A 23,660-nucleotide genomic window follows, 5' to 3' on the forward strand; every position below is an offset into this window, starting at 1 on the left:
ACAGAACTTACCCTTTGCATTTGATATGTAAAAATTTGTTTCATCTATTTCTGGTCTGCATATCTAATCCTATTTTGTTGTACTCTTTTTAAATGCAAGCATTTTTATTTTGAAATAGATTCCAAATGTTAAACTTCAGTAACTTGGTGTCATATGATCCTGACCATATGGAGTAAAGAATGTGTATGCTTTCCTCCACTCTGTTTCTCTGAGATTCTTTTAACTAAATAATGCTTTAGCTGAACTTTCAAAGGCATTTCAGCTGTCATAAATATAAGCAATATTTGTTTTAGTAACAAAATTTTCTAACATAGTTCCTAAGAAAAATGACAATGTAGGGATATCCTTTCTTTGTTCCTCCAGAATAAATTTAATCTTATGTTTCAGGATAGCATCTTGGATTCATTATTCCATATTACTTTTTTGTATGTGTTCATAGGATTTTGTGTGGAATTTCATGCCTAATTTTATGTTTTTCAATTTGAGTTTTTATAGTTCAGCTAATACTTTGAGGTGATTCAGAATTTTGTAACCCAAACACCTTAGGTTTGAATTTTTACCTTTATTATTTTATCTTTTTCATAGCCCAAGCTTTAGACAAAATGATTATTGTCCCATTTTATGGATGCTAATGCTGAATATCAAGAATTTTGAGCCATGCATGGTAGCTACTCAGGAGGTGGAAGCAGGAGGATTGTGAGCTTGAGGCCAGCTCTGGCAAAATTAGTGAGGCTCTCTCTCAAAAACAAAAGGTCCAGAGGGGCATAACATGAGTGGTGAAGCCTGGGTTTGATCTCTAGTACCACAGTTAAGACTAAATCAAGATATTACAGCTAGTTAGTGGTACAGTTAGGGCTATAATTTTACTATCACTGTACTGTTTATGACTGTATAGTGTTTCAGTGTATATGAACTTATTACTAGTCTATAATTGGGTTAAAATTTTTACTGATGTATAAAATACATAGAAAAGTATACAAGCCTTAAGTGTACATTTTAGTGAGTTTCTACAAAGTGAATTAATATTAAGATATGCTGAATTTAATATTTTATGTCCAGAACCTCTTGATTCCAGGGATATGTATTTATTTTTAAACTTGTTATACCTCCATGAATACTAGTTTCAGTTTAGTCAGTTTCTAGTTTCTAAGTTTGTTCATTTGTTTGAGAAGTATTCACTGAGAACCTAGTCTTTGCCATGTTTGAGTGTAGATTTGGGGATACAGTTGTGAATAAGAATTGCCACTTATGATACCTTCTACTTGAAGCCAGACTAATAAGGAATTGGGAAGATTCCTATGGGAGCGTAAGTATCCAGTTTGAGGGGCTTTGGGAAACTTTGCAGAGGAAGTGACATCTAGACGAGTCCTGTATGTGAATGGTAATCATCTGGAGACAGCATTCTAGGGAGAAAAAGCAGAAGGCAGAAGGCCAAAAAGGAAGAGAAAGCAGGATGTTGAGATTCTTAGACTGCCTTGGAGCCTGGGAATGGGGCGGGGAGCTGGGAAATGCTGGAATGGGGCAGCCAGGTCAGTTTTTACTGTTACTTAAGTTTCCCTGTTAAAAACAGTAGGAATCTACTCTGGCAAACACAGGCTAAAGAGGAATTTATTAGAAAATAGTGGGGAGGCTTCCAGAATTAAGGGGCTGAACATTCACATTTATGAGAGGGCAAACAACTAGGGCAGCTCCTGGCATTTGGTAGAACTTGGGGAAGTGCCCGTAGTTAATGTGCTCTAACTGTCATCTTCAGTTACATTTCTAGTATGTGAGGAAATAGAATCTGATTAGCTTAGCTCAAGTTTGTTGCTGAAACTAGGACCAATTATTGTGGCCAAATGATAAGAATAAGCACTTTGTTGATCTGGCTGTCTAGATGGTTATTACATAGGTAGGACAACAAGATCTGTTACCTGAAATAGAAAATGTACAGAGGTGAGGTGTTGCCCAGTAGAAGATGTGTTCTGGCTTGGAGAAGGAGTGGATTGGGTGAAGTGATATGGAAAGAGTGGATGTTCAGAGACCAGTTAGAAGGCTGTTGCAGTAATCCAAGTAAGAGATGATGGTGCTAGCAGTATGTATTGTCTTAAGAGAGGGAAAGAAGCAAATAAGACACTGAGAAGGAAGGATTGTGTGGTTGGACATAGGGAGGTTTGTTAGAAAGATTAAGGAGTTAAGGCTCATTCTCATCTTTCTCTGTTGGGTAAATTGTGGTTCTTTACATGGACAGCTAGTTTTAAGGAGGGGAATAAGGCTTTCATTCAGTTTTGAAGTATTGAGTTGGAGAACAAAGAAGACCATATTTAACTTAAGAACACTGGTGTAAACAGTTGTCAAACTCTGCTGTCAGAGCCCTCCCACTCCAACATTGTGGCCTCTGCCAGCATTTTCCCTCTCCTTTCATGTCCTTGGGCTTTCAGGGTCTTCCCACAATATTGCTATGGGAATTTGTAATCTACCATGAAATTGTAAATTGATTGAAGAATGAACTCTACTTGAGGCTTTTGGTGTTAATTTGTTTTACCCTTATTTCTTTAATTTTTAATTTTTGGTGCTGGGGATTGAACCCAGGTCCTCATGTATTGTAATATGCCCTCTACCACTAAACTACACCCCCATCTCATGTTTAATTTACCCTTAATTTTTCTTTTTTATCTTATTTAGAAGATCAAGTTCTCTAAGACAACAGTGAAGATATATTGAAAAGTTTTTTGTTTTGAAGTGAGAGGTTTTCTCACTTGAAATAGGGTAGTATACCAGGGAAAATATATGTTATAGGGATGAATATGATGAACTTGTTAGATTATAAATGTGTTCCATAATAGGGACCTAAGAAGAATACATGAAGAAATTGAGCAGCACCTGATAGACAGGGCAAATCAAGTTGGTTGAAATTACCCCAGGTTTGTTAAAAGACTAGAGAGGAAAAGGCATGAAGTATATTGGACATTACATAAATATCTGTGTCCATCCACAGAGTGTTCTGTGGAAAACATTTATCCTGATTTTCTTTATTTCTATATGAGAGTCATTATGGAAGAGGTTGGTTCTCTTTGGGTGCCTTCCCTAGCTGTAGAGTATACTTAGCTGTAGAGTATACAGAGCCGTAGCTCCATCTACTGGACAGAAGCAATCCACTCTTCCTCTGTATGTAAATGCATTCTAGTGAACCAACAGTATGTACTAAGCTGGCTCACTATGTATGCTGTATGCTGAGTAGCACCTTGTCAGGTTCTAGGGTAACAGATTGAAAACCTAGACATGTTTCCTACTCCCACAATGCTTAGCTCTGAGAGGCCTTCTGCTTTCAAGAAAAAGACTTAATTTAGCAAGTGTTTTTGCATTCTAAGTTTTCTTCCTGAATTTTCCTTGGATAAGGGCTGTGTTTGTAGCTCAGTGATAGGGTGCATGCTCAGTACATGCAAGGCCATGAGTTCAGTCTCCAGCTCCAAAAAAAGAAGGAAATGTTGACATCTGTGTAGCAACTGATTTTTCCTTGGGTGACTTTTTAAAGTCATGTAATCTTTCTTCGCTTTGTTTTCCTCGTCTACAAGGTACAAATGACAGGGCCTCTCCCACAGGCTTCAGTTTAGCTCAGCTTTATTAATTGCCATGTATGTATGTCAGGGCATAGGCACAAGGGGCACAAGAATCTAGTTCCTGCCCTCAACGAGGTTAGAAAAAGAAGTTAAAAAATGACCCTTGCAATATAAGTGAGAAGGCATTACAGGAACCCTGAGGAGAGGGTGTGGGTCTAAATGGAGAGTAGACTGGGAATAGATGGAACAGGTTTTCTGAAATCCTGATGTTACAGCTAAGTTGTATAAGGATGTTAGAGTTGACCAGGGTAAGATGGGATAGGACCTTTAGGGCCAAGGGCGCAATATAAGCATCGGTATTGAGATGAGGACTTACGGTGCATATGTGTTGCTGGTGAGTTGCATAAAGCGAGTTTCCAGAGATGAGGGCTTAGGGAAATAGGTGGAGCCAGTTAATTTTGGGGTTTGTGTGATTCCTTAATGGTTTTCTACTTCAGTGCTTTGGAGAGCCATGGGAAGGTTTAAGCAGGGTAATGATATTGGATTGCTTGAAGAGATCATTTGCAGGATAAGTCTGTTGGGTTTGACTGAAGAAGATTAGGCTGGAGATGGGGAAATCCACTTAGTAGGCTGTTGTAGTAGACCAAGTGAGTGATGATGAAAGTTGGACCATGGCTAGAATCAACATAGTAAAAATGTCGATACTCCCAAAAGTAATCTACATGTTTAATGCAATTCCCATCAAAATTCCAATGACATTCATTAAAGAGATTGAAAAATCTACTGTTAAATTTATATGGAAACACAAGAGGCCACGAATAGCCAAGGCAATACTCAGTCAAAAGAACAATGCAGGAGGTATCAAAATACCTGACTTCAAACTATATTACAAAGCAATAACAATAAAAACAGCATGGTACTGGCACAAAAACAGACATGAAGACCAGTGGAACAGAATAGAGAACCCAGATATGAAGCCACACAAGTATAACCAACTTATCTTTGACAAAGGAGCTAAAAATATACGATGGAGAAATAGCAGCCTCTTCAACAAAAACTGCTGGGAAAACTGGTTAGCAGTCTGCAAAAAACTGAAACTAGATCCATGTATATCACCCTATACCAAGATTAACTCAAAATGGATCAAGGATCTTAATATCAGACCCCAAACTCTTAAGTTGATACAAGAAAGAGTAGGAAATACTCTGGAGTTAGTAGGTATAGGTAAGAACTTTCTCAATGAAACCCCAGCAGCACAGCAACTAAGAGATAGCATAGATAAATGGGACCACATAAAACTGGAAAGCTTCTGTTCCTCAAAAGAAATGGTCTCTAAACTGAAGAGAACACCCACAGAGTGGGAGAAAATATTTGCCAACTATACATCAGACAAAGGACTGACAACCAGAATATATATAGGGAACTTAAAAAACTAAATTCTCCCAAAACTAATGAACCAATAAAGAAATGGGCACATGAACTAAACAGAACTTTCTCAAAAGAAGAAATTCAAATGGCCAGAAAACACATGAAAAAATGCTCACCATCTCTAGCAATAAAGGAAATGCAAATTAAAACCACGCTAAGATTCCACCTCACCCCTGTTAGAATAGCCATCATCAGCAACACCACCAACAACAGGTGTTGGCGAGGATGCGGGGAAAAAGGAACCCTCTTACACTGTTGGTGGGAATGTAGACTAGTACAACCACTCTGGAAAAAAATTTGGAGGCTACTTAAAAAGCTGGACATCGATCTACCATTTGATCCAGCAATACCACTCTTGGGGATATACCCAAAAGACTGTTACTCCAGAGGCATCTGCACATCCATGTTTATTGCGGCACTATTCACAATAGCCAAGTTATGGAAACAGCCAAGATGCCCCAGCACTGACGAATGGATTAAGAAAATGTGGTATCTATGCACAATGGAATTTTATGCAGCCATGAAGAAGAACGAAATGTTATCATTCGCTGGTAAATGGATGGAATTGGAGAACATCATTCTGAGTGAGGTTAGCCTGGCCCAAAAGACCAAAAATCGTATGTTCTCCCTCATATGTGGACATTAGATCAAGGGCAAACACAACAAGGGGATTGGACTATGAGCACATGATAAAAGCGAGAGCACACAAGGGAGGGGTGAGGATAGGTAAGACACCTAAAAAACTAGCTAGCATTTGTTGCCCTTAACGCAGAGAAACTAAAGCAGATACCTTAAAAGCAACTGAGGCCAATAGGAAAAGGGGAACAGGTACTAGAGAAAACGTTAGATCAAAAAGAATTAACCTAGAAGGTAACACCCACGCACAGGAAATCAATGTGAGTCAATGCCCTGTATAGCTATCCTTATCTCAACCAGCAAAAACCCTTGTTCCTTCCTATTATTGCTTATACTCTCTCTACAACAAAATTAGAAGTAAGGTCAAAATAGTTTCTGCTGGGTATTGAGTGGGGGGAGAGGGAGGGGGCGGAGTGGGTGGTAAGGGAGGGGGTGGGGCAGGGGGGAGAAATGAACCAAGCCTTGTACGCACATATGAATAATAAAAGAAAAATGAAAAAAAAAAAAGAAAGTTGGACCATGGCAAGGATAACAGTGGGAGTGAGGTGGGACAGAGGACAAGTCTGAGAGCTACTTAGTGTTAAAATTAGCAACAGTGCTGTCATTCCAAGATGTGTAGAAGGCTGAGATCAGGAGGATTATGGTTCTAGGCCACCCTAGGCAAAAAAGTTTGCAAACTCAATCTTAATGGAAAAAAACTGGGTGTAGTAGTGTGCACCTGCCATCCCAGCTACAGAGGGAAGCTTAAAATAGGAGGATCATGCTCCAGGCTGGTGTGGGCAAAAAGTGAGACCCTATCTTCAAAGTAACCAGAGCAAAAAGGACTGGAGGCATGGTTCAAGCCATAGAGCACCTGACTAGCAAGCGTTTAAGCCCTGAGTTCCACCCTCAGTATCACCAAAGAAAACAGCAGTGGATGGATGATGTGAAGACAAGAAATAACTCAGGAGTGACTGGGAGATTTCTATCTCAGGTGACTGGTTGAATAAAGTTGCCATGTATGAGAGAAGGTGTATTAGGAGGACAAATTGGATTTAGGCATGGTGAGAAGGAGGTGAGTGGTTTGTTTTAGCCTGTTAGAATGTCTACATGGAGGCATCCCACAACAAATTAATTCGATGTATGATCATGAATCTCAAGAAGGTCCAACTGGTGCGTTGATAACATGAAGAAGGTAGTTGAGCCATGAGAAATGTGGAAGTCATCAGGGAGAATGTGCATGATCAGGATATCGGGAATAGTCATACATAATGGTAGGCAAGGAAGAAAGGTATGGGACTGGTGGAGTGGCTCAAGTTGTAGAGTGTCTGCCTAACAAGTGTGAAGTCCTGACTTCAAACCCCAGTACCACTTTAAGAAAACAACCAAAAAAAAGGAGCGATATAGGTAGAATGGTCTGGAAACTAAGGGATGGAAAATTTCCAGAAAAGCATCATTTAAATCTGTCAAATGTAGCTAGGCATGGCAGCATATACCTGTAATCCCAGTACTCTGAAGGCTGAGGCAAGAAGTTTGAGACCAGTCTGGACTTTATAGTGAGATTTCCCTAAAAAAGTCAAATGTAAGATGAGGACCAAAAAATATTTTGGATTTGGCTTGTTTTGTTTTTGTCTTTTGGGTCAGGGTCTCACTTTGTAGTCCAGGCTAGCATCAAACTCACAATCCTCTTGTCTCAGCCTCCTGAGTACTGGGATTACACTGTGCACCACCACACTGAGCTTAGATTTGACTTTTAAATCAAAGAGATGATGAAGTGTTTCTTGATTGAAGTGTGTTGAGGTGAGGCTACTCATAGAAAAATTGGTGTGAAGAGAGGAGACACACATGATATTAACTAGAGAGTGACTCAGACTCATTTTAAGATAACAGAAACTGAAGCCTGTTTACTAAACTCATGGTGGGAAAGAGCCCACAGAGGAGAGTGGTTATTTGGATGTGTGTGCATGGACTAACCTGAAACAGTCTTTCTCTGGGAATAAAGGACTGCAGGTAAGACTAAGTATATGGGTGGGGAGGAAGGGAAGTGGAAAGGGGTAGTTGAAAAAGAACCTTCCAGAAGATCTGTTTTCTTCATGAAGTGGGTACTAAGGTAATATCATCTACTGCAAGAAAAAATGGCTGAGGTTGATTATGGGAAGAACCTCAAGAATATAAAAATAGTCCTAAAAAGGGAATTGTACATGGCTTTCAGAGAAAGATTAACCACCCAATCAAGAGGAGAGAGGTGAAAAACAATGCTGGTCTGTTCAGCAAAGTCATCTGCTGAGCACTGGCCAGCTGTAAGAGTTCAACTGCTTGGTTAATGGGATCCAGCCTAAGTCATAAACAAAGGGGGAGGCCCAAAGAAGGAAGAAATGGGAGTGATCCAGGGATAGGAGGTCTTCCCCATTAGAAGAGCAGAGATCAGTGGAAGTGAGATAAGAAGTAGAGATATGAAGGAACAGGAATTTTTTTTTTCATTTCTTTTATTATTCATATGTGCATACAAGGCTTGGTTCATTTCTCCCCCCTGCCCCCACCCCCTCCCTTACCACCCACTCCTCCCCCTCCCTCTCCCCCCCTCAATACCCAGCAGAAACTATTTTGCCCTTATCTCTAATTTTGTTGTAGAGATAAGCAATAATAGGAAGGAACAAGGGTTTTTGCTGGTTGAGATAAGGATAGCTATACAGGGCATTGACTCACATTGATTTCCTGTGCGTGGGTGTTACCTTCTAGGTTAATTCTTTTTGATCTAACGTTTTCTCTAGTACCTGTTCCCCTTTTCCTATTGGCCTCAGTTGCTTTTAAGGTATCTGCTTTAGTTTCTCTGCGTTAAGGGCAACAAATGCTAGCTAGTTTTTTAGGTGTCTTACCTATCCTCACCCCTCCCTTGTGTGCTCTCGCTTTTATCATGTGCTCATAGTCCAATCCCCTTGTTGTGTTTGCCCTTGATCTAATGTCCACATATGAGGGAGAACATACGATTTTTGGTCTTTTGGGCCAGGCTAACCTCACTCAGAATGATGTTCTCCAATTCCATCCATTTACCAGCGAATGATAACATTTCGTTCTTCTTCATGGCTGCATAAAATTCCATTGTGCATAGATACCACATTTTCTTAATCCATTCGTCAGTGCTGGGGCATCTTGGCTGTTTCCATAACTTGGCTATTGTGAATAGTGCCGCAATAAACATGGATGTGCAGATGCCTCTGGAGTAACAGTCTTTTGGGTATATCCCCAAGAGTGGTATTGCTGGATCAAATGGTAGATCGATGTCCAGCTTTTTAAGTAGCCTCCAAATTTTTTTCCAGAGTGGTTGTACTAGTCTACATTCCCACCAACAGTGTAAGAGGGTTCCTTTTTCCCCGCATCCTCGCCAACACCTGTTGTTGGTGGTGTTGCTGATGATGGCTATTCTAACAGGGGTGAGGTGGAATCTTAGCGTGGTTTTAATTTGCATTTCCTTTATTGCTAGAGATGGTGAGCATTTTTTCATGTGTTTTCTGGCCATTTGAATTTCTTCTTTTGAGAAAGTTCTGTTTAGTTCATGTGCCCATTTCTTTATTGGTTCATTAGTTTTGGGAGAATTTAGTTTTTTAAGTTCCCTGTATATTCTGGTTGTCAGTCCTTTGTTTGATGTATAGTTGGCAAATATTTTCTCCCACTCTGTGGGTGTTCTCTTCAGTTTAGAGACCATTTCTTTTGATGAACAGAAGCTTTTTAGTTTTATGAGGTCCCATTTATCTATGCTATCTCTTAGTTGCTGTGCTGCTGGGGTTTCATTGAGAAAGTTCTTACCTATACCTACTAACTCCAGAGTATTTCCTACTCTTTCTTGTATCAACTTAAGAGTTTGGGGTCTGATATTAAGATCCTTGATCCATTTTGAGTTAATCTTGGTGTAGGGTGATATACATGGATCTAGTTTCAGTTTTTTGCAGACTGCTAACCAGTTTTCCCAGCAGTTTTTGTTGAAGAGGCTGCTATTTCTCCATCGTATATTTTTAGCTCCTTTGTCAAAGATAAGTTGCTTATACTTGTGTGGCTTCATATCTGGGTCCTCTATTCTAGGAACAGGAATTTCAAAGCTACTACTTACTGGTAGCTGAGTTGTTTGGTTATTTAAATCTTTCAACATTATGATAGTGGTTGTGATGGAGAAGATGATAATCCAGGGAATGAGGTGTTTAGGGGATGAAGGAGAGTGACTTGGAAGTTCAGAAGTAATAACTAGGATGGTATGCTCAGGTGACTTGAATGCCAAAGGAGGATTTTTGCTCAGAACCTTATGCCTTTAGTTTTTTCATCCTTCCATCCTCTGTTTAAACTTTTCCTTAGGGCTCCCCTGGATACTTGCTGTGGCAGTGTGCCCCTTTTCTGACACAGCACCCTCGGTATGTCCTTCATACTGCATGGCAATCAGTAAAGAATTGGAGCACAAAATGATGTAAACTGTCTCCTCCTTTGGGTTTTAACCACAATAATGTAAGTGACTTTCTTAGAAAAAATTTCACATCCTCAACAAAGATTTGGGGTCTGTTTTTCCCTCTCATAAGAGAAATGATGGCTGCTTTCTGGTATTTATCTCTGCTTAGGCTGTCCATGGTGGGAATGAGACCAGGTGCTTTTTGCCTTTTTAAATCCAGCATCCTTTTGTTTTCCACTTCTAACTCTCAAAAAGGAAAAATAAAAGTCAGTCAAAAAGTGTTCTGCTTGGACTTTTACTACATTGAATATTATATGAGAAATAAAAAATCAGCTGTGATAGTTGGATTTTAAATTACTATGAAAGTAAAGGCTGTGAGTATGATACTGGGCAGAGCCCTGAGTTTTAGAATTCACTCTCCTTTAGCTTTTCTACCTCCCAAGCACTAACTTCCTTCCTGTAAGATAGATGGCACTCCAAGTGTCTCTCAGCTCTACTTTTATCCTTCTTGCCAACTCTGAGTGCTGCTAGCACTTAGTGTCTTATGTTGCGTGATGAAGTAATGACTTATTTGCTTGGTTTTCAAGATTAACCTCAGGTCCTAGAACCTAGAAGCACTTACAATACTAAAAATGACTGCTCCATCATAAAGTTATTGGGCTAAGGAACTTTCTTACTTTAGTCTCAATTGATCAGAACAAAGAAATCTTCATTCTTAGAAGGAAAGCTGTATTAAATGCTCCCAAGTTCTTCCTCAGCCTCAACCAAAGATCCATTTATTCTTCAGTGGAAACTTGGCACCAGCGAGTGTCAGGAAGTGACTAAGTTGGGCATGTGGGGCTCAGCACATTGGACTTGCTCCTTCTCTACATTGTTTGTCAGGATATCTGGAACAGAAGGAACAGTTTCTGTTGCTCAGTCAGCCAGAACCTGGCATGCCTGTCTCTAAGCTGGCCTGGGTCATGCCACTGGAAAGTTGTAATAAAAATTAGCTATTTGGCATCAAAGTGGTAAAGCTTTCAGAAGAGACATAAAGAAGCTTATATGAAGGTGTTGTAAAGATACAGACCTGGCAGTGTGGCTCAAGTGGTAGAGTGTCTGCCTGCTTAGCAAGCACAAGGCCCCAAGTTCAACCCCCCAGTAACACACACACACACACACACACACACACACACACAAATGTTCTAGAGGGGTAGAACCTGTAATTTTAAGAAGTTCTGCCTCCTTCTGTGCTGATTAGTTATTAACTATTTTTCTGCTTTCAGTGAGTTTGTGGATAAATGTCTTAACTTCACAAAGTATATAAAATAACCCAGCAGGATATGAGTTATGACATTCAGGGGTATTGTCTTATTGCTTCAGAACTGTGGGGTTATCATGTAACATACCATGTCACATGATTTGACTGAATACAGGAAAAAAAAAACCTCAACTTGGTTTCATTGGCTCAAATATAGTTCAAGGCAACAGATGAGAAGTAAGATGAGGAAGTACTATACGATGTAGGAAATAACAGCTTTTAAAGATAGTTCACTGTGATGTGGAACTGGTTATCCAAGCTCTGATAAATAAGTTAAAATAAGAAAAGTACCAGAAGGGAGATCTTTTATTCTGAGTTAAGAGAAATGTAGGACACTGCAGGTAAGGAGCTTGGAGTCTCTACTGGCTTTACAGAGGTGGACCTTTTGCGTGAAGTGAAAGATGGAGGAGTAGAAGTTGAAGAGAAGAAAAGGACCTGACACCATAGACCATCCTCACACAGGGTATTGTTTTACTTCTGCATTTAATTGTTTTCCACCTGACCCATCTTTCTTGGTTATTTAAAAGCAAACCTAAAAGATATTTGTCCAAACTTATACAGACAGAAACAGAAAGGATCTTGGGTAAATTGTAGTAACTGTTAGCCATGTTAAATTAAATTAAAGTCTCCCTGGTGCAAAGGGTAATGATTGTGGTTCTTATTTCTTGTAGGTATGTATTTAATTATTAAATATACATGAAAACAACATTTTGTTCTACTGGTTTCAAAGCAAGGATAAGTGTGGAAGGGAAGCTGTATTCTTTGTAAAGAAAGAAATGAACAATCTTGATGGTGTTTGGCATCATACACTTTATGGTCCTATGTTTCTTTATTCCTTGAGCCTACCTATGTTTGAAACAGTAACAGTGTGAAAGATATTCAAAGACCATGTGTTTTAGAGTTATAGTCTTGGATTCAGGTCTTATGCCTGCCACTTGTATGATTTTGAACAATTTATTTAATACCTGAGGCACAGATACCTCATCTGTAAATGGTAGTAATAGCTAATATGTGAGTAGTGAGGATTAACTAAGATACTATATATAAAAGAATACTAGCTTAATATTTGGTGGGATCTAGATGGTCAACAATGCCCCCTTTTTATTATGGTGAGATATATATATATATATATATATATATATATATAATATAAATTTGCCATTTAAATTATTTTAAGTGTACAATTCATTGGCATTAACTACATTTATAATGCTTTGTGCATCCATCACCACAACTTTTTTTGCCATTTCCCCATTCCTTCCTCCCAGCCTTTGATAACTTCTCATCTATTATCTATGAATCTACCTACTCTAGATGCTTTTCGTATATCTAGAATCAATACATATGATCTTCTCTGTCTCTTTCTTATAGCATAATGTATTCTTTGCCTTATCCACATGTAACTTAATCAGAACTTCATTCCTTTTTATGGCTGTTATTTCATTGTATAGTTATACCACATTTCACTTACCCTTTCATGTGTTGAAGGACCTTTGGATTGTTTCTACCTTTGAGCTATGGTGACTCATGTTTCTGTGAACATGGATGTACAAGTGTCTGAGTCCCTGGGCCTATTTTATGAATAGTGCTACTATAAACATAGATATGGAAGTGTCTGTATTGTATCCTGACTTACATTCCTTTAGATAATATGCTCAGGAGTGGTATCACTTAACTTTTTGAGGGATGACTGTTTCAGTCTCCTTCCTCCCTCTGTACCTACTTGTATATCTCCTCTAAGACCTAGAACTAGCCGCCTGCCAGTAGCTCATGCCTGTAATCCTAGCTACTCAGGAGGCAGAAATCAGGATCATGGTTCAAAGCCAGCCTGGGCAAATACTTTGCAAGACCCTATCTATGAAATACTCAACACAAAAAAGAGCTGGCAGAATGGCTTAAGTGGTAGAGCACCTACCTAGCAAACATGAGGCCCTGAGTTCAAACCTCAGTAACACACACACACACACACACACACACAGAAGATCTAGAACTACTAGAGCTCAGAGTTGAAAGCAATCAAATTCTGTTTGGTACCTGGTAATTTCATGTTTTTTCTTCACTTAAAGAGATGTGAATGTCTTCCCAACCTCCTTCCCACTGACTGCTTCTGCATAGAAAGTCCTTCTCTTCCCTTTGCTTTATTCTTTCTTAAATTCTCTTCCCTTTTCTTTCTCGCAGTAATCCTTCACTTTTCACCCTCTTCTCTGTTGCCCTTGCTTGCCTTCTCTAATGGGATACCCAGGAGGATCTCACAGGACTCATCCTTCCCTACTCCCTACACTACTGTACCAGAGAAGCTATCCTCTTCAGGAAAGAGTCATAGAGGCAGAATGAGGCCTAGGGGCTAAACTAAATTGATTCACAGTAAACTTTAAGTCAGACTTTGAGATTGATTAGTATTTGTACCAAAAATTGGTTAATATTTGGGAAAGTTGGTGGGAAATGAGAAGACAAGATCATCCAAGGGTGGAATTCAATCAGCCAGTCAGCAGAGCTGCTGGCCTGGCATTGCTACTACACAACTGGAAGAAATTGTAAAGGTGAAGTTTCCACAGACAGAAATAAACCTCTGACTGCCAAATCAGATGTGATGTCTTAGAGAAGATGCTTTTCAACCTTGAAGTCTTGACTGGCCAGTAGTTACAATTCAACATTTAATTTTATTTTACCTATTTCCAAGACTATTATAAGGATCTTCAGTCATTACATATCTGATGATGGAAAATAAAGGTTGTATCCATACATCTCTTGAGAATGAAATATACACTCATAAAATAGCTATACATATAACAAAGCCACACTTAAATTTAGGCATAAAAATGAGCTATTGGTAATAGTACTAAGGAGAAATTGAACAGCAGCCAGAATTTTGATACTAATTTTAGTAACTTATTAATTTATAAACTCACATGTGTGGTGGTAAGGATATAGTAGATAAGTGGTATGAATCAATAAGGCAACTGTGGGGAAGGTTGTAGATTTTGTAGTTCACCATGTGTTGCCTTTTACCAGCTGGACCTGGGTAACCAGAGCCGTAAAAGAATGGGGGAACTACCGAGTCCTGCTCAATAGCCACTTTAATGAAGCATACTATCGCTTTTACAAACTCCTTTTACACAGAGAGCATTTGGTCAGAAAAAGCATGCCAAGTATTATGAGTCAAGGTTACATTAGTACAAGGAAGCACAGTTAAAATTAACTCTTTGTTGAGTCTCTTTTAAAACGGGAACAGAGAAGCAGAAGCACACGGTCAGCATAACTTTCTTATTTACATCTGAAGGATACAAATCCATGTGGGAACCTTGAATACTGTTTCTCTGGACATCTGGCTTTCTCACAAGGCCAGATACCAACTTACACAGGCAAGGTCTGAGACTTTTGCCTCAGTTCCTTGGAGCTTTCTCACGAGGCCAGATACCAACTCATACAGGCACACTGCTGGCTCTGACAACCATGCACTCCTGCATCTACCAATTCATACTAGTAATGTTTTAAGTTGAAACATGTGGCTCCTGGCTACCAAATTAGAAAGCAGAGCTCTAAGAAAAATGTAGACTCATTCTAAAAGTAAATCAAAGATAGGGGCCTTTTATACGAGCCATTGGGCAGAATTGTGGGAAGGAGAGATGCTGAGCCTGATGAGATGGGAAGTTTGTTGGAGGAAAGGTACTGTACAGGAAAGTCAGGCCTGCTTTGTAAAAGGAAAGAATGTGACTCTATTGTGTTGAGGATGTTACTGCCTGAAGGACTATTTATGAAGAGCAGTAAAGTAAGACCTACCTTTATCTCCACCACCAGTAATTGCCACAGGAAAACTCTGTGGTGTTGACTGCTAAATGCAGAACCATATTTTGGTTAGGATGACAGAGAGGGACATGTCTTTTTAAATCTACTGAGCGTTAAGAATGGAAGCTATACCCTTTTATGTATATATGGATGTTGTTGCCAAGGCTCTCTTCTAATGCCTTTTTCACATAGGAGCTATAAGGTCTGCCTGAAACAATCATGAACAAACTACCTTATGTGGAAATTTCCAGATTTCGGCTCTGTTCTAAGCAATATAAATGACATTCAGACATTCCTGCAAAACAGAGATCATCTTATATTTATAAAATCTTTAGTCATGCCTCCCATGCCTTTTTACTTTATAAAAATGTTCTTAGAATTTCCCCTTAACCTTATTTCTTACTGTGGTTCTGCCTCCTTTTTTGACTTCATCCCACTTAACTTCTCCTTCCTTCTCTCTGTGCCACCTCCCACCACCACCTTTTTTCTTTAAGTTATTTATTTTTGGTGGGTCTGAGGTTTGAACCCTGTGCTTCGTGCTTGCAAAGCATGTGCTCTACCACTTGAACCACACCTCCCACCCCTTAACCTCTCTCTTGTAGTCCCATTTTTTAACTCTATAAAGAGTAGTTTATTTTTTTTTGTTGTTGTTTTTAACCAGTAATTTAATTCACAGCATAGGACATTTCTATCTAAAATAAGATGTTAAAATAATTGTGGTAGCCAAGGAGAACCTGAGGTGTCCATGGATGGTGGCAGGCTGGCACTGAGCAGTTGCCTGAGGGGGAAAATTAGAAACCAGCATGAGCTTTTGGTGTATATTTGCAGAGGTGCCTTCAGGAACATGTGTCAGGGGCTTTGGCTTTCTATGGATATAGGAAGGGTTCATTTTACTATTCGACTGTGTCCCAGAGGCATTATCCATGCCATTTAATGACCAACATTTGTATAGTACTTTATTACTTTCCTGGTTCATTTCTGAGTAACATCTTCCCATTTAATTGCTAAAAAAAAAAAAAGATTATGAGGTAAATAAGCATATGCTATTTTTTATTTACAAGGGAGAAAATGGAAGTATGTGTAGGTGGAGCTCACATAGCAAGGAAACCTCAAAGCTTTCTCTCTGGAAGCAGTTGGGTATGAGAGCCAGTGGGCAGGCAGGTAGTGGCTCCTTCCAATGGTGGAAGCTCTATTGAAGTAGTTATTTTGTCCTCTGTGGGACTGAGGTAGGCCCTTCTGACTGCCCCATTGCCTGTGACTGTCTCTTGCTCTTCCCTTTGGGCTTCCTCTCTTACCATTTCTCCTTACCTGTTCATCATGTGAAATAGAAGTGTACATAGACATTTATTTACATTATTCTTTGACCATATTTTCCATGTGATTATTTTATTATAAAAAGCAGGTGAGTTGAATGTTGAATATAGTTCTCCCTTAAAAAAAATAACTCAAAGGCCAGGTGCCGATGGTTTACTCCTGTAATCCTAGCTACTCAGGAGGCAGAGATCAGGAATATCGCGGTTCGAAGCCAGCCCAGACAAGTAGTCCGCGAGATCCTGTCTTGAAAAAGCACATCACATAAAAGAGCTGGTAGAGTTGCTCAAAGTGAAGGCCCTGAGTTCAAAAAATTAAAATAATAACTCAGGCTGGGTGCAGTGGTGCTTGCAAGGAGACCCAACTACTGAGGAGGCTGACACAGGAAGATTACTTGAGCCAATGAGTCAGGACATTGAGACCCTGTCTCAAAAAAAACAAAACAAAATGATAATGACTGTGTATCATTAAACACATTCTCTAGCCAGGATATCAAAAGTTACTTGTTTCAATTAAAGTGAACAGAGTTAAATTGCCAGAGTACTGTACTTTTACTTTAGTTTCTTCTGCTTTGTATTTTGTGGGGGAAATAATCCCTCTGGACCTCAGTTCATAAGCCCAGAAAGTAACCCATAAATTCAACCTTTATTTAAATGATGTTTCTGGAGAAGCCAAACAAGGGTCATGCCCGTTGAAGTCAAGAAAGCCTTCCTTGAGGCTGGTGGAGTGACTCAAGTGATAGAGCACCTGCGTAGCAAGCTTGAGGCCCTGAATTCAAACCCTAGCACTTCCAAAAAGAGAATCTTCTTGAACTCTGTCAAAGTGACTTTGTGGTTTTGTCCTCTTTTTCTCTCAGCCATCATATGTTACAGTGATAAGTAAGTTAACTGAACCCATTGGAAAGAAGTATATGGTTTTCTCAGCTGCACAGTTGAAAAAATGAAAACTTTATTTTGTAAGATTGGGTAGTCAAATTCAAGGAGAAAATTAACTTGAAGTCTGCTTAGATGTATGATAACTTTCTAAAATTAGGGGATTGGGGAAATAGAAATACCCTTTAAGAAGACGTCCTTAATAAACTTAATGTTAAATGATTTACAGAACTAGTGGGTTTTAGTTAGGTGTCAGATATTATATTCTTCACATGAGGAAAGAACATATTGTGAAATAGGAGCTTGGAGCACTTGGAATGGTTCATTAGTTTCCCTACTGGCAATATGTCTCAGTTCACCCTTTTCTTGGTCACAGATTGCTTTGAGACTGTAGGGCATATAGACCTTAATATAGACCTTTCTATGCACAAAAAAAAAAAAGCATAGAAATTTTTTTCCTATAACCTAAGAGGTTCTTGTCCTAGCCCTCTACCATAAACTTGGTTAAAATGATTGCATTTTTGTTTGTTTGTTTTCATTTTTGATGGTACTGGTAATTGAACTCAGGGCCTCACACTTGCTAGGCAAACACTCTGCCACTTGACACACCCACAGTCCTTTTGCTTTCATTTTGTTTTCAAGATAGGGTCTTGAACTAACTTTGTCTGGGCTGGCCTCAGACTGTGATCCTCTTGTCTCTTCCTCCTCAGTAGCTGGAATTACTGGCGTATACAACCATGGCCAGCCCTAATGATCACATTTCTGAAGGCTTGTTGAATAGAACACTTGAAATATTGTGAACTCTTGATAATTGAATAAACAGTGGACTCACTATCAGTCATAAAAGGGTGATGTTCTCTGGCAGAGACCAGATCAAGTGCTTTCTGGTGGATTGCCAGTGTGTTTGCCTGTGTACGCTTGTCTATGTGTATGTCTACACATACATGCGCACACACCCACAGTCTGTCTTTCCACCATACTACTGGAAAAATAATTTCTTTGTGCACATTTCCTTTTCCCCTTGTTCATAAGATAAATAGAAATGCTATTCTTTTAAAGCCACCTTTCATATTTTCTGCAGATTAATTTCTAAATAGTTTCTCACGTATCCTTACTTGTCATATTCATGTCATTATTATAGGTACTTATAAGTACCTACTCAGTATGTGCTGGGTATCTTATGAATTTGACCTATTTTTGGGAGAGGACAATGTTGGAGTTTTTCACTCAGGGCCTCAAGCTTGGTAGCAGATGTTTTGCCACTTGAGCCATACCCCCACCCCTTTTTGCTTTAGTTATTTTTCAGGTAGGGTCTTAGAGTTTTTGCCTGGGCCATCCCACACGATCTTCCTGCTTATGCCTCCCACATAGCTGGGATGACAGGCCCATGCCACTACACCCAGTTTTTTGATGGAGCTGGCTTCAAACCCTGATCCTCCTGATCTTTGCCTCTTAAGTCACTGGGATTATAGGTATGAGCCAGTGTGCCTGGACAACTAGCTCCCTTTTTTTCTGTCCTGGAAAAACTCTAGAAAATTGTCTAAGACCACTGCCCCCTGCTCCTCAGAGTCAGATGAAGGAGAAGCAGGAGGAAGTAGCCATTTGGATAGACTGTGGGGCAGTCTGAATTATGCAGAGCACTTGGAGGTCTAAAATGTGAGTCCTGCTAAGACCATTCACTTGTGGGAAGGATTTTGTGGTGGTGTGTGATGTTACATGGTTGATTAAGAGTCTCAACAGGATACTGATGCTTGCTCCCTCTTGAGTAGCTGAAAATGCCAGGTACTTGGCTTTCCTAGCTTCTCCTGCAGCTGAGGCATAGGTAGGTGTGTTGCATATGCTACTGCTGTCAGTAAATCTGTGTTGGGCTTTAACTAGAGCTAGAGATACAAAGAAACAGGGATTGCTTGCAATTATTCTGGAGAGCATGAGTGTAGCAGTGCCCACAACACTAAGGCCAGCAGTAGAATTAGAATTAGCCATAGAATTATAAGCAACAGGGCTCAGTGTCCAGGGTGGGTAGTACCACTGTTGTACTTTCTATGTACAGAGTGGCAGGTCTATGACAGACCTCCCCTCACTGGGGAGGGTGTTGTTACAAGCTGAGTTCTTTGTTGATCCTACAGATTGTGTAAGCAAATCCTTTATTATACATGAGATATATTTAATGTGAAGACCTGCTTAAATTAACTTAAGCTAGATTCCGTTGCTTACATCTTAAAAACCTGTGTCAAGCTAAAAGAAGTACCCACTCAAATGTCTACTTTTGTAAATTTTTAATTTTTAATTTTTTTTTTTGGTGTGGGTACTGGGGTTTGAACTCAGGAACTCACGCTTGCTAGGCAGGCACTCTACCACTTGAGCCACTCTGCCAGCCCTAATTTTTTTGTAAATTTTTTAAAAACTTTTTTTTTTATACTTTTATTTCTTTCAACATCTATGTTGTCCTGGGTTTTCTCTCTATTCATTTGAAAAATTGCAGAGCACCAGCTACATGCCCAGCATGTAGTTAAACATAAGCAAAGACATAAACATGACAGTGTATCAGCATTGGGGTTCTTGTGGCACCCTCACTTAGAAAATGCCACCTATCAGTCTTCGTAATCGGGTGCTTTATATTGATGTTGTGGATAGTGCTTGGGACTACAGCGAGGGGTCCCCACAACTTGGGAAGAAAGGAAGTCATATTATCCTGTGATGTCACTCTTCAGGGTTGGCAGAATGGTTCAAGTGGTAGAGCACCTGCCTTGTTAGTGTGAGGCCCTGAGTTCAAACCCCAGTTCTGCCAAAAAAAACCAAAAAGAGTCACTCTTCAAATTCAGCACAGGAGAAGAGGGCTATTGTCACCTAAACAAGATGGAGTGGCTTTGGATATGAATTAAAGAACGAATAAGATCATCTAAAAGACCTGGTAAAAGTGGAAGAAGCAGACATGTACAAAGTTCAGAGGTGAAGGCAGAGGGACAAGGCAGCTGTGTGCCCTCAACCAACTGGTTCCCATGCCCAACACTGCCCTGTTGGAAGGCAGTGACTACTGTCTTAGGTTGAGGCCACTAAGTCTTCAGATTATATAACTTCCCTTTTTATGAATTCATGCATACAGGACAACTGCTGATTCTAATCTGGCTTTTCATTTGGCTAAACCTAGTGAGAGAACAGGCTACACAGGAAAGCTAGATATTTGTTTGCCTTGTAGTTACAATTTGTAGTTCTGGTTTTCACAGGAGCTCTGAAACTGGTGAATGAGGACTCCTAAGAAGTGGATGCACTTTAGGTATACTGACAACATTATGCTGAGTGAGCTTCAGAAGCTAAAGGTCAAACTCTATACTTTTAAAAAACTTCACTAAGGTAAAACTTCTTTAGAGAAAGCCATCTACCTTCTCCAGCAAATTTTGTGCCACTGTGAACCAAGGCCTTTTTTTTTTTTGTAATCTTCAGTGTATGTATATGTGTGTTAGATATGTCTGTGTACATTAGTAAGAAAAATCACGATGCAGGCTGTGGCTGTTCTGCCAGCTGCTGGCCCTCCTGGGAGCCGGGACAGAGAGCCGCCCCTGCCTACTCCACCCAGCATCGGTCCCCTACATCTGGGTACCAACTCCAGCCGCCCAGACTCTGGCAGTATGGTCATGGCAGAGGGGATGGCACTGCTGAGGAGGAATAGGCTGAGCATGAAGAGGCTGAGCAAGAAGGTGCAGGATTTCTGTAATTGGCCTGATGAATCATTTGATGAAATGGACAGTATACTTGCTGTTCAGTAGTATATTAAACAGAACATAAGAGCAGATTGCTCTAATATTGCCAAAATTCTTGAACCACCTGAAGGCCAAGATGATGAAGGTTTAAGGAGGTATGAACATTTAAGGCAATTCTGCCTTGAACTAAATGGACTTGCTGTCAAACTTGAGAGTGGGTGCCATCCAGATACTGTACTCAAATGACAGCAACTGAACAATGGATTTTTTTTTTTGTGAAGCCCACAAAACTCCAAATGAGTGCTGCATGTCTTCTGAATAGCAATAAATATTTTCCCAGCAGAGTTAGCATAAAGGAATCATCTGTAGCAAAATTAGGATCAGAATGCCATAGGATTTACAGAGTATTTTCACCACCAGCATATATTTGATGAATATGAAAACAAAACATCTTTATGTCACTGGTTTACTAGATTTGTGATGAAATATAATTTGATGTCCAAGGATAACCTGATTGTACCAATTTTAGAAGAGGAAGTTCAGAATTCAGCTTTTGGAGAAAGTGAAGCATGAAGAGAATCATAGAGAAAAATGTACTGATCGCATAATTAACATTAATTATGTACTATATATCATTTTAGACACATCAATCATGTATGCATATTATGACTTGTTTGTTCAGTACAGGGTTTTGTATGCTATGTGTTGCCTTTTAAAAAGGAAAATACTTTTTAGGTTATTCATGAGCTGTATAGTCACCAGTGTGGCACTCATGGTTTTTAAATAAGATTAGTATTATCTGTTTATTATGCCTGTTAATAAGACAATTTAAAATTTAGTAAAATTGCTGCTAAACAATCATTGGATCGCAATCCTCATCAAATAAACCTATCTATAAAAAAAAGAAAAATCACAATTTTTAAAACACTTTCAAAAGTGTATAAATATTTCCTGTTTATTACTTACTTGTATGTTCATGTTTCTATGAACTTTCTGAATTTATTTCAGTTGCTCAGCAAATATTTCTTGTGTAACTACAATTTGCTAGGCTGCAGGGAGCTTGCAGCTCAGTGAGGGAGATAAACCAACATTAAACAGCATATATGGTAGGGCAGGTGCAACAGAAAATGTTTGTTTGAAGTTCAATGGGAGCTGAGAGGAGAGGACAGCTCCCACTATCTTCTTGGGGTGCTCTGGAAGGTTCCATAAAATGGGAATGGCTTGGGAACCCAAGGAAGAGGGAGGTAGAAGTTCATCCAGGCAGAGCAATGGCAGAATCATGGAGACACAAAGTGTATGCAGAATCTGGGACACAGTGATGGGAAGCTGAGTAGTTGTTTGAAGAGAAAGAAATGACTGGCAATGAGGCCAACCAGGTAGGTAATTTGTGAAGGGTCATGTCTCCTATGCCATGCTGCCACGGTCTAAATGCTTGTGTCGCTCCAAAGTTCATATGTTGAACTCGTAACCCCAAGGTAACCATAATAAAGGTGGGACCTTTGGGGAAGTGATGAAATATGAACGTGGAATCTCACGAATGGGAGACCCAGAGAGCTCTCTGCCACTTCTACTCACTATGTGAGGACATAGTGGGAAGATACCATCTATGAACTATGACAGCCATCATCAAACAACCAATCTCCTGGTGCCTTGTTCTAGGATTTGCCAGACTCCATACTGTGAGAAGTAAGTTTCTGTTGTTAATTAGCCACCTCATTTATGGCATTTGGTTATAGCACCCCAGTGGACTTAAGACACATTCCAAGGCCCTTGAGCCTCATCCCATATAAAACAGATATATTCATTGAATTCTTTTAAACTGAGACATGGTTTGGTTACATTTGCTCTTAGAAAGTAAAAAAAAAAAAAAAAACCTTTGGCAGCAGTCAGGAGGAAGAGAAATATTGTTGATAATAGTGATATTTATTTTTTATTGAATACTTAACCATGAGCCACTTTGCCTCGTAGTAACTCATGTTATCCTTATGGTAATCCTCATGTAATCCTTATAGTAGTTCTGTGGGGATGGATGTGAATATTCCTGTCCCTTTTTAGTGGTGGAGATTGAACCCAGGCCCTTGTACAGGCTGAGTGTGCGCTCTAACACTGAGCTACACTCCTGGACCCTATCTACTTTTTAGAAATAAACTAAAGCTCAGAGCAGTTAAATAATGTTGCCATATACAAATAGCTAATAAATTCCAAATCTTGGATCTGAGTCAAGCATGAGTGACTCTAAAGCTTGTCACTATAGTCTAACGTCTATACTTCAGGGCTTCTAGTGGAAGGAGGAATGTGAGGACCAGAGACATCAGCTGGCTTTGTAGCAGTGCCAGTTTGGTATAGCCAGTAGCCAGGGCCTATAGGCAGTGTATATGTAGGAAGGAAGAAAGGAACGTGATGACAATTTGGTGAAAATTGGAGCATGAAATTGACTGGTTTTGGTCCCTGGGTTGGTGAGGAAGAGGGAGTGTGAAGATGACTTGGAGAGTAGCTTGGCAACCAGGTGGCTGGGGACATACCCAGTCAAGATAAAGGACATGGTGGGTACTACTGTACTGTATTTCCCCTCCTGTATTTCCTGCACAGTAGAGCATTCCAGTTGTTTAGTATCTTCTTTACATATAAAGTAGCACATATATGAACATATGTAAATTATTTTATACAGGCTATGTTTTC

General features: G+C 39.6%; 1 protein-coding gene and 1 pseudogene across 3 annotated transcripts in view; both read left to right on the plus strand.

Annotated features, from left to right (window-relative positions):
* Lims1 (LIM zinc finger domain containing 1) overlaps nt 1-23,660 on the plus strand; it is a 149,061-nt gene that overhangs the window by 52,217 nt on the left and 73,184 nt on the right. Inside the window, exon 1 of one of the 3 annotated variants that reach the window (XM_074050541.1) lies at nt 11,224-11,777. The exons of the other annotated variants lie outside the window; for them this stretch is intronic. The gene's annotated coding sequence lies outside the window, so the exon portion shown is untranslated. Of the gene's footprint in view, nt 1-11,223; nt 11,778-23,660 lie in introns of those variants that run through there. 3 annotated transcript variants of the gene reach the window in all.
* Nucleotides 12,466-21,771, plus strand: LOC141414898 (MOB-like protein phocein pseudogene; annotated as a pseudogene).

Source organism: Castor canadensis, chromosome 12 (assembly GCF_047511655.1).
Source record: "Castor canadensis chromosome 12, mCasCan1.hap1v2, whole genome shotgun sequence".
NCBI lineage: Eukaryota > Metazoa > Chordata > Mammalia > Rodentia > Castoridae > Castor > Castor canadensis.